Source organism: Pipra filicauda, unplaced genomic scaffold, assembly GCF_003945595.2.
Source record: "Pipra filicauda isolate LSUMZ 115617 unplaced genomic scaffold, ASM394559v2 scaffold301_size890592_pilon, whole genome shotgun sequence".
Classification (NCBI taxonomy): Eukaryota; Metazoa; Chordata; class Aves; order Passeriformes; family Pipridae; genus Pipra; species Pipra filicauda.
The window spans coordinates 719217-736582 of NW_024104423.1; the positions used below are offsets into that span (position 1 = coordinate 719217).

At 35.4% G+C, this 17366-nt stretch overlaps 1 protein-coding gene across 5 annotated transcripts in view; it reads right to left on the reverse strand.

The window, feature by feature from the left end:
- DLGAP1 (DLG associated protein 1) overlaps window positions 1-17366 on the reverse strand; it is a 416743-nt gene that overhangs the window by 256761 nt on the left and 142616 nt on the right. For all 5 annotated transcript variants that reach the window (XM_039383293.1, XM_039383295.1, XM_039383297.1 and 2 more), the window contains one exon: window positions 11927-12037. The gene's annotated coding sequence lies outside the window, so the exon portion shown is untranslated. The remainder of the gene's footprint in view (window positions 1-11926; window positions 12038-17366) is intronic.

A 17366-nucleotide genomic window follows, 5' to 3' on the forward strand; every position in this document is an offset into this window, starting at 1 on the left:
AAAGCTTTATATTTATTCAAGATTTCCTCACAGAAAATAAATAGGGTTTCATATCTTGAACATTACATGAAATGAACAGTTTGATAGACTGTGTAGCAGTACAAATTATCAGTAACTACAACGATACAAATTACTCCACCAATTCATTTCAATCATTCTAACCAAGAAGGATCTCTGATGAAATATCTGAATTGTTATGAAGTGCCACAACATAATGATAGTTCGCATATAATCAGTAAATAAAGTGGAACTGCATTGGAGACAGAACAGGAAAGCAGTCTTCTACTGATTCAATAAACTGCATTTGTCATTCTCAATTTGTTCTACCATTTGGATTTTAATTACAAACTAAGTACCTAATCTAAGCTGAAACCAGATAATTTATGCCAGGTATATGTTTCCAGAAAGTAATTGGTCTGGAAGGATACACTGGAAGGGCTGATGCAGCTGCCCAGATGGAGCTCTGGTGGGAACAGGCTTCCACCCCAGTGCCAGCTGCAGGGCTGTGCCCTGCTCTTATGGCAGTACCTGACAGGAGCAGTCAGCGTCCCTGTGGGAGGTGTGCCCAGGTGGAGGAAGTCCTCTGCTTAGTGACAGAGCTTTGGGAGGAGGAGTATAGGTTGGTCCTTTGGTTGGAGCTTTGTATTGGTGCTGGTCCAGTTCAATATCTTTATTGATGAGGGGACCAAGTACACTCTCAGTCAGTTTGGAGACACCACCAAGTTGAGCGGGAGTGTTGATCTGCTGAAGGGTAGGAAGGCACTGCAGAGGAGTCTGGACAGGCTGCATGAGGTTCAACAAAGGCCAAGTGCTGGGTCCTGCGCTTGGGTCACAACAATCCCATGCAAGGCTACAGGCTGGGGGCAGAGTGTCTGGAAAATTGCCAAGTGGAAAAGGACCTGGGGGTCAGGCTGCTTGACAGCCATCTGAACATGAGCCAGCGCTGTGCCCAGGTGACCAAGAATCCTGGCTTGTAACAGAAATATTGTGGCCAGCAAGACTAGAGAGGAGATGGTCCCCCTGTAGTCAGCACTTTTGAGGCCACATGTTCAATCCTGTATTCAGTTTTGGGCCACTCAATACAAGAAAAACAATGAGATGCTGAACCACGTCCAGAAAAGGGAAATGAAGCTGGCAAATAGTCTGGAGCACAAGTCTTATGAAGGAGTTGAAGATGTTTAGCCTGGAGAAAAGGAAGCTGAGGGGAGACATTATTGGTCTTTACAACTAAAAAGAAAGTTGAGAAGAAAGGTGAGAGTTGGTCTCTTCTCCCAAGTAACAAGTGACACAACCAGAGTAAATGGCCTCAAATTGTGCCAGGGGAGATTTAGTTTGGATAATAGGAAAAATTTCTTCACGGAAGGGGTTTTCAAGCATTGGAACATGTTCCCAGCAAAGCAGCTGAGTCCCCAGTCCTGGAGGTATTTAAAAGATGTATAGACGCAGTTAGGGACATGATTTAGTGGTGGGGACCTGGCAGTGTTGGGTTAATAGTTGGACTCAATGATCTTTGCAAAACTAAATGATTCTATGGTTCTATGGTTAATTTCTGCAAATATAAGGAAACCCCAGAGAAAGTAAATGTAATTAAAAAAAATAGCCATACAGAGCTATACATATGACAGATGTTCAATATAAAAAACATTGAATTTAGAATTTAAGAGCTAAAAATTATTACTATTATTGATTTTTTTCATGATTCCTGACAGCTAACCAATTACTTAGAAAAGACACACTACAAGCCCCCAATCTTACCATAGTATCATGTACAGTAAAGATTAGTAATCGAAAATAAAAAACTCACCATGTTGTTGAAGGCTATAATGGTCAGGAAGTGGAGGATGAATAAATTCTTCTAGTAAAAGAATATCAGGATGTAGCAATCATTTTCTGTTTTCTCAGATACTCAAGCTATTGACATCTCGACAAGAGATCAATTCTCTACCCAAACAGTCTCAAGGTACTAATTTGTCTAAACCTAAAACAGATGTTCTCTCAAATAAGGTAATTTCTAAAACTATGTATGCCCTGTTATACTTGTTTCTGTCATGCTTTCCCCACAGCATGGGTTTCTTTGCTTATTGTTGCTCTAAGACACTAGCTCTTCTCATGACACTGAAAGAAATCTGACTTGTGTCAGCAAGTATCAAAGAATCAAAGTCAGATCAGAAATCTTGCTGCAGGACAAAGTTCATTCTTGTTACAAATTTCCACTAAGAATGATCCTACAATGGTCCAATGATATCAGCATGGAGGTGCTGGTTTTAGAATCACAGCCTGCTTATTTTCTTATTTTCTGTGAGTTAAAATAGCTGCATCACCTACAAAGTTGCTTAGATATATCCCTCTTATATGGGATTGCTTCTGATCTTAAATCTAAGAAGCTCTGAGTTCAAGTCGCATTTCAACCCAGCAGTGTTATATCTTTCTTGATGTCATACTGACTGCCTTCAGTCCTGCCTAGTATTATTTTGCTTTTGGACAGATTCCACATCGTGTATTAAAGAAAATATGTTTTGACCTAATCAGTCCATTTTGTACCTCCTGGAACAGTTATGTTGCCTCATTTCCTTGAGCACACTTTCTGAGTTACATTTTCAAATTGAATAGGTAGAAAGAAAAAATTACACTTATTTGTTATTTTTACTAAATGTTCAGGGAAACTAGTTATACATATATGCATAAACATGCACATAAAATGTAACGTAAAGAAAAATAATATAAAAGTTGCGTGACATTCGGTTGCAAGCATTTCTCAAACTCATTTGGCCAATAAAGAAGTGAACTTAATTATTTTATCATAAAGCAGCATAACTCAATTTTTACTGTGTTAAAACCCCCCTAATTTTAACAAGGTCTACCCATCAGGAAGCAGTGCACCCTCCAGACCAGAGGGTATTTTCATGCAGTTCTCTGAAGCTAAAATCACAAGCGTCTTACAGGAAACCATGACACTTCTCTGAGGCACAGGAGCAAATTAGAGTACGTAATTTGAATAGCTACATTGGAAAATTATTGATGTTAACAAGGACATATATTACTTTTTGGATGACTTAAATTACATTATTACTCACTCACTTATAGAAACCAAAAATCCCAAACTGCTAATGCTGCACTTTCCTCTTCTCAGTCACTAACATAAAACAATCCAATTTTTGGATGCTGAGCACCTTCAACTCAAGTACCTGGCTGGAATACCTTGATCTTCAAAATGTAATGTATTTTACATTTGGCTTTCTTAAGTCTTCTTCCCTCATTGGGTATCACAATAGATGCTTTTTAGTTTGAACTTTGACAAGCTGCACAAAGAAGACTCACAGCAGTAGCTATCAGTAATCTGTCTAAAATACACGTTCCTTTTTCCCCATGTTGAACTTGACTGATCACATGAAAGATCTCCATGATAAGGATGAGAAATGCAGCAATCTCATCAGCATAATTTGCATTCTGGTAATGATGTGTGTTTCGTAAAGATGATGAATAGGTTTTATATACTTATACAGCCCAAACAACCCAATATTATGACCCTGTTGTCATATTGATGTCTTAGATACAAAGATTTCTAATATATCTATGATATATCAACCACTATATAAACACTTACTTATCTCTGTATTTTATATTAGACTCAATTCACTTTTACACAAATTATAACCATTCATACCTTGGATTTATAACATAAGCTGGTTTTCTTATCAACAAAAAGTAAGTTTAAAAAACTGACTCATAAGTTGTAATTCCAGTAAGTGATAATAAGGATAAGCAGACTACTCATTTTTCCACATGAATTGTTTTCATATTGTTAAAAAAAACAAAGAGAAAAACAAAAAGCCTCAATATTCTAGGTTACTACTCTATACTTAAATAGTGTTTATCAGGCAGAATTTGGATTTATAGAGCCTCATGAAACTCAGCTTTGTGAGTAAACAAAACTCAGGAAAGAATCCCTCTATAATTCAAGGAATATAGTGATCGTCGTTACTCAAAAGTGAGCTTTACTTTGCTCTCCATGACCATCCTATTTCAGATGGTATCTCTTAAAAGTAATGCTAGGAAATGGGCTTGGAAGTAGTACTTGTACTGATAACAAATATGGTTTACAGACGTATTTTAGTGATGCAGATCCTAGGAAGTCAAGTGCAAAAAAGAAAGAAAATAGATCATGTCTAGAGTCAGGGCTGCAGTGCCCAGTGCCAACAAAATTACCGCTTGCACTGATGGATGACTGGGTGCTTAACATGTTGATATAGCCTCTAATTCATTGTAGCTCTCATAAAAGCAAAATTGAGCCAGCCAGACATATTCATTTAAGATCAAAGTTTTCTTGGTGAGAAACAATGATCTGAAGTGAATTCTTTATATAGACAATATTATGGAAAACCAAGAAATGCTCAGTTAATATACCTATCTAGTAATATTTCAGCACCTCCTCTGGTCAACATACTTGGATCACAGAGCAGGTCCTGAAATATGACTGACCATTTCTGCTTTGGCAATCCAATCAGTTTCCGAAAGCCTAATAGACACAAAGCTGTTTCTTAGATCCCATATCCATGCCACCTCTGCACACAGGCCTGGTCTTTCAGTCTTTTCCCTACCAGCAGCAGAATGGAGTTGAAATAATATCCTACTGTAACATGAGTGAATTACAGTCATCTTCTTAAACAGATGGGCTGTAAGTACTTCAACAGCAATCTCGAGTAGCTCCTATTAGATCAGAACACTTTTTAGCTATTCTCACATACACATAAACAAACACACTGACTGTGAACAAAAGAGGCCACTGGGACAATATAGTCTAACCTGCTGTGTAACATTACAGAAACTGTCTCATACTACTTCACAGTGCCTTCCATCAAGTCCCGATTGTGAATCAGAAACAGCACACTCCTTTTAGCTCTGCTGCATTTCTAGAGGAACCCAAGAGATCTTGGAGAATTTAATGAGTGCATTTCAAGGATGTTTGAGCATCTAATTCCCTAAATTGCTTCAGCAATCCTAGACTTAATTCCAAATGAAATCTTTTAAGTTACAAGAATCCACAACACTGCTTGGTAAATTGTTCCAATGTGTATTTACTTCTGTTCAAAAAGTATGTACTTTGCTTCCATATCTAGGTTTAACTTGTATGTACTGGATCTTTTCTGTCACACTCACGAGTTTCAGATGTTCAATATTTTGTTGCCTTCCACAGAGAGAAAAGTTTTGCAACTCTACTCTTTCCCCCAGTACTGAATCAAACCTGACATTATTTTTACGCCCATTTGAACCAATCTTGTGGCGTCTCCCAAAGTCTCTAATTTTCAACAACTTTTTCAAATGTGAGTACCTAATGAAGTATATGTCCTGGAGTGGCCATATTTGGAACAGAAAGGTGACCTGCTTATATTAGTATGCCCAAGTAGTGCCTGCCACCTGCAGAATCCTGTTACAGATGGTAATGTACCATGCTCTTAAAAACCTTTTCAGAATTTTGATTTATGAGATCACATTCCCATTTTATACACCTTTATTCTTATACTGCCTAATAATTAACCATAATATTTGCTTAGATTTATGTCAATCCAGGACATGCAAAATGCTACTTTACATACATACTCACCCCAAACATTTATGCAATTCACACTCCTCAGTATTTATCACTTCACTTATTTCTGAACTATTTCCAGATTTTACTTTTGATGATTTTATATTTTCTTTCATTCCTTGAAATTGCCCTGATTTTCAGGATTTACAAGATCTGAATTTTAGTTGTTTGAAGAACTTCCTAGACAGCTCATAAAACCTAGGTGTGAATTATTTCACTGTGCTGATTTTGTAACACTGAAATATTTCTTCTCATTTGCAAAATAAAAACACTACAATGAAATTTCTAGCCTACTTAAATTTCATCAATGTGATCAGATAAATTCATGCTTAAAGAGCGATGGCAATTCAGAAACCTTCAATAATATGTAGGGTTATACATTTTGTTCTTGATGAATTATACTTTGTTAAACCAGTTTCCTTGGGTTTTTTTCCCTTGGTCTTGAGAACATGATCACTGCATCCAAACATGGTTGTGGTCTCTCTTGAGCATACAAGTTCTGAGTACTAGAATTCTGTGCCATGTCCCTGCTGTGATCCCCTACTATAGTGCCTTTTCCCCAAATCAATAGACAGTTTTTTAAACTGTATCTGCAGCATGCAGACTGTAGTTAAAAGAGCTGGCAGGAAAGGGCAACAAAACAAAAGGTAAGTAGAAACTATACAATAGAAATAAAACAGATTGCAGCAAAAAATAATAACCATATGGTAGAGTTTAATATAAAATAAAGTTTTCAGAAGACTATAATTTTGAATTACCCAATGAATTGAAAGCGGTTACTAACGTACCTCGGCCAGACTTTCACTACTCAGTAAGGACAAATTTTTTTTTTTATTTTGCACAGTTCCAGTTCCATCTCTGCAAAACTGGACTCAGAGGATTATCTGAATCATATTTTTTTATTATGTTACTGCTGTAGTTGTTATAATAATATAAAAACATAAAGGAAGATCATTTAAGGACAGATGTGATTTCTATACTCTTTCTGAATATCAAAAGGATAAAAAATCAGGATAAAAGTGCAGTTGGTGATTCCATTAAGCCATCAGGAGATGGTGAGATATTTATCATTATGCCTATGTCTGCTTATGATGTGCAGTGGAAACCAATGAAAGGCATCTCTCCTGCATCAGCAGCCTAAAATCAGTGTCATTCCTTAGATTGGTTTGTTTCTAAGATAGGTGAATTATTTCAGGGATATGATTTTATACCATGGGAGTAAATTGCATTTCCCACTGTGCTCAACTTGAATTTTTTTACTGGAAGAGAATTATGGGAATACAAGAAATATTCCATTTCTCAGAGTTAATGGTGTTACTACTTTTTGACCCACCATGCAAATTTCTTACAGGCATTCACTTCCAGTAGTGTGCACTTACAAAAATAGCCATGCTGAGTGAATTCCAAGGCTCATTGAGCCACTGCCACAAACCACAGTGAAAATATATACCTAAAGAAAAGTATATAAAAGCATAAAAAGGTAGAATAATTCTGGTATTTCCTGAGCTAGGGATGACCTCTTCTGAAAGCCCTTACAAGAATGTTATCTATCTCTAGTACAGTGTCCCTTTCCTCAGGGATGTAAGTCAACAGTCATGCACTCACATGCAGGTCTATTTTGGCTGTGATTCCCACCATAAGAAAAAAAGTCACAAAGACAGGTATTTTAAAATTAAAGGATCCTTTAGTATTCCATAGGATTAATAGGAAGAAGAGGTGTAACAAATAAAAAAGGACTAGATGCCTAAGTATTTAGCCTCACTTCTTCACCTGTCTTCTACAATCTCAACAAGGCAATGGGAGGTGGGCTCAGAATCAGGCAATGCTGCCTTGAAGGTACTTTATCTCTTTTTTCCCAAGCCTGTTCATTTGAGTTTACCAACCTTTTTACTTTGTTAAATACTGTAAAACAAATAAAAAATTAAATATTTAAAATAAAAAGCAATGATTTAAAAATAAACAAAAGATTTTGTTTGGTACCTTATTGTTTAAATAAAAGTATAAATAGGCACATTTTTTAATTATGCTGTTTAAATCCTGCAGGTGTAATGTAGTCATGCTTTAAAGACAGTGTAAAACAATAATTGATCTGAAGGCTTCAAAAAAAGGGTCAGTCTAGACGACATAGAAAGAAGGACCACATCTTCATCTAGAATTCAGTCTGTACATATCTGGATGACACCAACTGTCAAAAAGCAGGAGATCAAAGGTCCATTTCTGAAATAAATTTTGATACAAAAATGACTATAGCTGTGAGGAATTGTCTTCTATTTCTGCTAGGTGTGATGAAGTGAAATTTTTTTACAGACTGACACATTAAAAAAGTCTGCCTATGGTCTTAGCTATATCAAATATCAACCCTTCTATTTATTTTTCTTTTTTTCCCCCACTTACATATATAATTCAGGTAAGCAAATCCCTCACGATTGTTTATTACTCAAAGATAAAACTCCATAGTTTCTAGTTGTTAATGATTGTTTCTTTACTTATAGTAGTAATGAAACTTTTGATCTAATATTTGACTCTGTTATCTCAGCACCTCTTCTTCTGAAGTTTTTGATCTTTTCTCCACCTATGCACTAGGTGTTGGAACTAGATGATCTTCAAGGTCTCTTCCAACCCAAGCCATTCTGTGGTTCCATGATTCTGTAACTTTGTATTTTCCCTTATTACTACACAGATGTTATGAAATTATTGTTGTCACTACAGCACTCAAACCTAAGAAGTGTCCAAGACATTGCAGTATAGAGCTCATCCCAAAACGTTATGGATATTCCTTGGACTTCCAAATTGCCATGGATACCAAAAAGCTTAAAAGAGTTATTCCTGTCTTTTATTTTGATATTTGCTTTTCCCATAAGTTGAGAAGGAAGTAGGTATGTATGAAATGTATTTTCATTTGAAATGTCCTATTTTATTTAATAGAGAGACAAATCATCTGTCTATCTCACAGTCAGTTTAGTTTCTTTCCTCTGATTCATGGGCTTTGTAAAACTGACCATGGAATTATTATTCAAGCTGTAATAAAAACTCTTGTCTAAATTTTTCTTTAAAATAACACAAGCAAGTCATGATCATTTTTTTCAATTAGTACTTGAAATCTGTTTTTTTCTTTATATTTGATATCAGTACCTTTGCCTCATCCAAGCTTTTGTGCCTTCTCAGTGTACTTTACCTGAGGCAATATTTCTAATTTTTCTCATTACAGTTGTTACTTTCACACCAGGATTACTAGTAAAATACCTTATGCTTTCCCTTGTACTGCATCAAAGATCATCATGTCTTTTAACTGGTAATTTGTTCTCTATGTCTTGTGTCCTTTTCCCCTAAGGAACAATATTTTGAAGGGCCCGAGACTGCTGCATAATTAGATCAAGTAAAGCATCCTCTATCCTGTCTCTCAATAAGACAAGAAGGCCTTAAGGTTTAAATTACTTCCATACATTCTCATTGTAGAAGATTAATTATATTTCTTTTGTTTAATCTCATTAAAGTTCAATTTCATCCGCACCCCTAACATATTTCATATAGATTCTCCTTATCTGACTTTTTCAAAGCCTAGTCATCTCCTCCCTGATGATAAACATATCTTGATTTAATAGCATATTTAAGTTCTTTCTGCATCTCCCTTGAACAAAAGAGTAACATTATATTCACAGAATCACAGATTATTCTGACTTGGGAGTGACTCGCAAAGATCATCGAGTCCAACTCGATATTGACAATATATTTCTTATGAAAATAAATGGATCACACCCTGTTCTTTCTGATAAATGTATCTCTGATCAAAATACCTTCTTCAATGCCATAATGTTTTCTTTTGTATTCCTTTGTTAAGAGATTTCTTATGCCCCTACCTTGCATCTGTTTGCCCTAAGCAAAAAGTTAACCTTTATAAAAGGGCAATAAATTGACAGCAAGCTTCACAGAAACTGGTGTTTCTTCTGAAAAGGATCTATATCCTCAAGAGAGTTCTTAGTTTTGGTCATTTTGTCCGTTCAGATTATTCTAACATGAATGGGTTTTTTTTTGTGTAGTTCTAACAGTGTATTTACAACAAAAAAATCACTTCCTTCTACATTTTCCAATACAATCTTCTGTATTGAAAAAGTCCCATTACACATCTTCTCCCAACACTCAGGTAAAAAAATGTTTATTCCAAGACATGATACCTTTGCTTCTTGTTGATATAAGAGGAGTATGTGTGTCTGTACATATCTACAAATACCTATCTAAAATATTAAATACCATATCTAAAACTAGGTGGATCAGCTAAATAGGTGGACTCTACAAAACATCATAAGAAGAATCAAATTTAATCATATAACTAATCACAAGGTTACTTCTAAGTCATTAAAAAAGGAAAACATCTATATTGAGGTGAACTTCAAGTAAAAGTATAGGCAAAAAATGGTACATGACATTGCTGGAAAACAACTGTCATGATACATCTGAACTGACAACATGCATTTTGGCATTTCCTAATTTTTGCAGAGGTGACTGCACAGCAGTAATGATGTTCTTACTGCATCATTCTTTACTTCCTTGACCCTTCAAAAAGACACATGCCCAAATTCAGGAGCATAGGTACAAAAGCCAAAACTGAGCACAGCCGCAAGAAACTTAACTCTGGGAATGCTGCAGGTATCCATTTTACCCAAAACACTAGGAAGTGAGGGGATAGGGTTTATTTTTTGTCTGTATCACAATACATAATAATTGATATAAATATATATAAGTAATAATGTATTACTGAGAAAAACAAATTCCTAAGTTAAAAATCCAACTTCTACTTGGGAAAAAATCACACCACTGCAAACATTATGTCATCATTTCAATAAAGTTTTAGACTTTTATAGAAGGCCAATCTGAGGTAAAGGTAGCTGAATTGTTCTAATTATTTCACATTATCAGAAAATGAACACCAGTTCCAAGTCCTATTCTGCAAAGAAAATGTATCACTTTTTCTAGTGATACATAGAAATATATACTTCTAATATATAAATACATGCATGTATACTGCATATATAACATGCAGAATCATATATAACATGTAGAATCATATATACATATATATATATAAAGTATAATGAGTCACCATGGATACAATTTTATGGTTATGAAAATGTTGCAGCACACTGCTATTTTCTCCTCTTAAGGTAAGTTTACTAAAATACAAAGCAATTGTTATTGTTGGATAATTAGATAACATTCTAATTGTAAGAAATTATAAAGTGGGGTATCCATTGAATTTTTTTCCATGTAAATGGAAAACAATGAAAAAAAGATCACTCTGGAGTGATACAAAGAGTATTCCTTAGATGTAAAACATTTAATTAAGTATCTTAAACTCATGCTCCACACAGGGAAATTTAAAAACTGAAGCACAGTATCATACCTAACATAATATACCCATAGCCAAATATATGATTTATTTAACATTACAGTTAAATTCCTTCTAGCTAAACTGTAAAGAGTCATGTCATAGTTCCAAGAGTTACTCTTAAAATCGTATCAAATCATGAGCAGAATGACAAGCCTTTTAAAAAGACATACAAATTAAAAAAACCCTCCCTGTTTCTAGTGTATATATCTTGAGTCTGCCATGTGGTAATAAGGAAACAGGGCGTGGAATTGATTTTAATTTGTTTTGATATGATTAGCTTTGGGAAATGCCAATAGTTCACTATATGTAGATGTTTCACTGCTATTCCAGTTGTGTCCAGGAAACTAGAGGTCAGCTTATCTTCAGTATGTCTACCAGTTCAGCTCTTAATGTAAAGAAGAAACCAGACCAAACAGAAAAAAAAGCAAATAAAAATAGCTGTGGAAACTGCGGAAAAGGAAGTTCTTTCCTTACCAGAGCTTCTCCAGGTCCTTTCAATGTTGCTTCAAAGATGATTGTCTTCGATACTTCATTTTTGGCTCTGATCTATCCCTTTTCTTATACTCCTCTAGGTCAAATCAATCCTTTCCTCTTATATTCCCTACACTCTCTCCACAGGTATGGTACAGCTAGCTCTGTGGGGCTCTACTCAACATTTAACTTTATATGCTACATTTTTATGTTCATGTTAGACTTGTGAAAATCATTCACCATAACATTCAAAGACACCTGATATTAACACTGTCCTTGGCTGGCATAACTAGGTAAGTACAAAGATGAGTTATCGTATATATATAATTTTCTAGGCTACCTTCATTTCCATTAAAGCAGTTCAAAATTTGCAATCATTTGCCTCCCTGCCTTTGCAGGAAGCAAATCTGGAGAAAAAAGAATAAAAGTGATGCAGAGACAGATCAAGGAGAATGATCAGAGAATAAGAAGAAAGGACTCACCTCCTTTAGTCAGTTTTCCATTTTAGTTTGTTTCAACAGTTAAAGAAGGAAGAGATTTTTCACACACTCTTTAATTCGGATGTCAGTTCCAATATTTGATGCTCGGCTGTTCTGAAACACAATCAAAGTGTAGCAGTTAAAACTACTAGCCTGAAACAAGATAAAATTATTAACATGGCAAGGACCTATGTATTCATTAAAAATCACAGCAATATTGAGAGGTTCTATATCAATGTTCCATGGCAAGATTTTCACATGGTACCACACTCCCCTTCTTGCAAGGAAAAAGCACAAAAAAAGAGATTGTAAAATGTTGCATTTGTGGTGCCACCTCAAATGTTTTACTCTTTCCACACAATGCTGAAGAGTTTGTCTGTTCTTTTACATAAAGATGCAAGGCCTAGGGATTGCTCAGTAAATCTCTGCAAGCTCACCTCTCCCCCATTCTCACCCTTCTACAACCTTTTCTCACACTACATAAGTACCATAGAGTCCTTCTGCTTCTGTCTGGAAAAGCAGAGGAGAATGGTGAGAAAACTTGAACAACTACCCAGCTATATAAACAGTGCTTCCCCACCAGCATTTGATGGGTAGTGGACAAAACTGCAATGGCAAGTCACTGCACATTAAAATATATGAATTTTAAAAATTATATAAACTGAAAATACTTATTTCCAAGCCATTTTCTCTCTCTTGTAAGGAAAATGATATATATGTTTTCCCCTTTTATTTCTCCAGTACTACTTACTCAGACTAACAGAAATAAATGGCTTTCCTCTGTGTTCTATATTTGTGCTATATGAGTCATCGCACTATTTCAAGTTTTGTTTCTCATCACCTAAAGGTCTAGCCCATTTTATTCAGTCTTTTTTTTAATGTGAACAATTGGTAAGTACGAGCCGGAATAAGCATGAATATTTTGTCTTGTAAATGCAGTTATCACAAATCGAACTTTTATTTTAAAGCATATTAAAGGAGAAAAAAAATGTGGCTAAGGGTGTTTTGATACTAGTCTTGGACTATACTGAAGATTTATCAATACAATAGCTTGTTTGATATGTTCCTAAGTTATTTTAATCTCCTGATGCTCATTCAAAGAAATACCTTTACACATCACAGTTAACTATTGGGGATCAGTTGTCATAAAAAACAAGTAAAAATTTTGAGAGCAAAAATAACCTGCAAATATTACAAACTCATGCTTACAAAACTCCAGTCAGAGTCTGATGTCCCACTTCCCATTGGCTAGAAAACTTCCTTAAATGAATTCCTTTGGAAGTGGGATGCACATCTTAGTAAAAAGCTTTGGGTTGAAATTGTTCCAAGAAACTGCTAAGAGGACAGGAACTGCCTTTATATGCAGAAGGTGGTTATTTCTGGGAATTCTTTAACCTCTAAAGCACCTGGGGCTTTACAGCAGTGAAAGAGATGAAGGCTGCAGCCTCCCCTTTGTTACTGTCTTTATATTTACTATGAGTCCTGTTTCCAAGATGAACTAAATTTTGACACTGGTTCAGAGTCTCTGGAATTAATGTTAGGATAGAAACACATTCCACCAGTACTCCAATGACAGCACTTTGTAGAGTTACTTTGTGTAGAGTTAGCTTGGAGGGCCTGCCTCTCCCCTGAGGTATATAACTATCTTTAGTGTATTTCTTCTTAATTCTAGAATCAAATTTCTAGTTCCTTCTGTACAGTTGATCTTCCTTGATTGATTGTGCAGGTTTTTCTGTCAGAAGGGGTAGAAAAATATGTTTAAAATGGAAAAATGGGATGATAAAATTATCAGATTGGCAGTGGGACCAAGAGAGAGTACAGAACCAGAAACTGCTTTTAAATTACTTCAGAAATGCACAGATTTCCTGTTGACAGGATGTCTTTTGAGAAAGGCTTTAATTTGACTACAATATTGACTACATCATAACCATTTCAGATTTTCTGTGAGAGTATAAAATTGAAAGGGTTGTAAGGATTTCTCTGAACTCATTGAAACTCCCATGTTTGAAGATTTGCTTGAGAACCTTGCTGAAGCTGGGCTCAGATGGATTTCACTTAGCTGACAACGTTTGCTTGGATAAGAGAAATTTTAACTTGTCAGATGTATTTAGTGATGACAGAGACACTGAAGCCTGGCAATGTAAAGACATCACCTGCATCACACTAGTGTTAAGCACACTGTAAGCTACTGCCTAACGTGTAAAAAAAATAAAATTTGAGAAGAATGTGTAAGTATATATGATAAGAGTTTTCAGAAATAGTCATGGACTAGTGCACTTCAAGCTCTGTACTACACATGGTACTATCCATGTCAACAGCCCAAACTAAATCAATATATTATAATAGTTTTAAAATTTGTTTAATTCTTCATCCATTTTGCTTTTATTCCTTCTTATTTATGTATGTCTATGCATGCTAGCCTTCTTTGCCCACTTCCCTATATTTTATTTAATCTTGAGATACAACCAGAAAAGGTTCACACAACAGGAAGATGGTGACAGTACGTAAAGAATGACTTCTGCATGAGGGACAATGAATAGGGTAAGACTATAAAAAAAGAGAAAATTGAATCATGGGAGATTATGAAAGCATGACGACTGGCATGGAGAGGGTTAGTGACGTTATTTTTTTCAGATATTTTTCTTCATTCTGCCCAGTGCAAGAGCTAGAGGACATGAAAAGAAGCTGGTTAGGAGTAAAATTCATAATAAGAAAGAAAGCTGAACAAATAAACAAAGTGGGGTTACCCTTTCTGCAACGTGCAGTTGTGCTGTGGAACTGCTGCCACAAGGAGGTCGTGGACATCAAATCACACTTTCAAGAGAAGTCTGGAAAAGTGTGGGAAAATTAAACCCCCTGAATTTAGATAACTATAAAAGTTCAGAAACATCCAACTCAGAAAGAACCAAAGTTCAGGACATCCAGAGGCTATGAGCATTTGTTTGCCAAGTTCTTATATTCTTTCTTTTGATCCCTGACGCATGAAATAGGGCATGGGACAAAAATAATTTCGAAGTTGACATTGCAGCCATTTTTATTTTTTTTTTAATTTTGTTTTAGCTAGATTTGGTTAAAAAGAAACCTGAAAAAAGTGTGGAAAAGAACAGGAAAAAAAGAATAACCCGGAACAGGTACCCAGGGAGGCTGTGGCATCTCCATTGTGGGAGATACTGAACACACAGTAAAACAAGGCACTCAGCAACTTGATGACTGCCTGTAATTCCTTTCTATGTAAATTATTTTGCAAATCTGTAATTCTAAGAAATAGACTATAATCATGTCTGTACCTCTCCTGTGCAGAATACCAATTCACAGTGTGACCATTATCATGAAACTAAATTTCAGCGCCAAAATGAAGGGCAGGTCTCCAAGTGTTTTATTACACAGTAAACCATTTGATTTCTCTTCTACATGATGCTTCTTTATATTCCTGGTGTTCTTCTGGCATGAACAATTTTTCATTAACAAATATATACTCTAAAGGAAATGGGTCACATTTTTATCTGATATTTTTACTTTCACTTTTCCCCCCCCCACCACTTCTCATATTTTTATTAAGTAATTCAGTCAAAGTGCATGACTATCCATTTTTCTCTATGCAATATCAAGATACTGACCTACTTTAACAACTGAAACCTGTTGAATTACAAATGTGTACTTGGAAGGGCTTTATATATACTGTAACCTTTCAATGAAGGTATGTATCTAGGGTGACAAATGGCAGTTAACACCTCTGATGTTGACAAGAGGCCTCTTTCAGAACATAATTTAGTGCATATTAAGCCACTAGCATCAACAATTTTTTACTTTTTCAGAAATAGGCAGGAACCTCATGTATTTGCAAATTTTAGCAAAATAATAATAAAGAAATTAGGACTGCCTAGTAACTACAGGCAAACAAACTTCTAAAAATTTAATTACAAGCATACTAGCATAGTAATAATGGGAATACCATAAAGCGTAGCAATGAACACAAAACTCAACCTTCTTCCTATATAGCCAAGACTGCAATATCACACACACTTACTGAACCTCATTGGTAAAATTAACAGTCTCCCTCAGACAATTAAAAATCATGCTGAGTACTCAGCCACAGTAAATTACAAATACAATTAAGTAAATAATAAGAAAGCCCAAGTCCCTACTTAAATATGCTGCCAATTCAGCTAATCCAAGCACAGCAAATATTAATGCAATACTTCAATGTCTACAGCTCAGTTCCTGATCTACAGTAATAATAACACATTAAGATTTTGTCCATACTCAGAGCAAATCACTTATTTTCCCCAAGACATCAAGAGCACCATGTTACCATAATAAACTGCTCATATCTTCCATCATCCTGCCAGAGAAGGCGGGCTGAGAAGTTGAGCACTTTTAGTCTGATTGTATTTGGCACCAGTTATAGTGACACAGTCTTTTGACTATACTTCACTCTAAACTGAAAAGAAGCCAACCTGAAGCTGTTTAACGATAAAGGATTAAAATCAATGCCAATTAAAAGGCTCTGCAAAATGTGATTTTTAATTACGCTACTTTAGGAAGTGACTAGACAATCACTATTGGCATTCCCTTGTTTCTGTATCCAAAGCACAAACAATTTATACCTTGGAAAAAACTTCTGATTTCAGCAGCTAGCACACCAATGAGAAAAAGTTTAAAGTTCTGAATTAGTGATAACTACTATGCAAGAAATGGTGTCTAAAATTATGTTGACAGCACATCACTTTCCAATAATATGCACTAGTGTTGATATTCGCTAGTATCTGTTTACAAGTTCACAGAGAAAGGATTAAATAAAATTTAATTAATTCAAACTTAAATATGTATTTATATCACTCTACAGCAGTGTGTGAATGGCAGACATTTCACCGTCTCACCGCAGTTGTATTATTCTCAGCCCAACCTCATAAATATTAATTGCTTTTGAAACTGAGTTATAAGTCTGTACATGAGATAAAGGAAAAATCCCAAGCACAGGCTTTCCCTCAACATCAATCCACAGGAGGAATAAAATATTCTTTATGAAATGTTCCTGCATCAGCACCAGTGGGAAGTTCTGCAGTCTATTCTAGTTGGAGGTAAATGGTTTTAATTTGCTCTTCATTGTAACTGAAAGAATCAGTTATATAAAGCCTTAATATTTCCAAATCTGGTTTTAGTAAGAAGCTTTCACAGCTCCTTACCCAAGATTGCCCCACTGTGAGATTTTCATGCTATGTGCATGAAGAATTTGGCTCTGAAGTAGGCAGAACACTATAAACAGAGGTAAATTAAAAAAAAAAAAGAAACCCCCAATTTTCTGTATCCACCACCCCTCTGAGAAGCCTATGTATATTAAACAGAAATAGTTACAAAACACTAAACTAACAACTGTGCTAAAGGGTTGAGAGAAAGAAAAAATTCTGATTGCAACTAGTGAGAGAGCAAAGAAAGAAAGGCC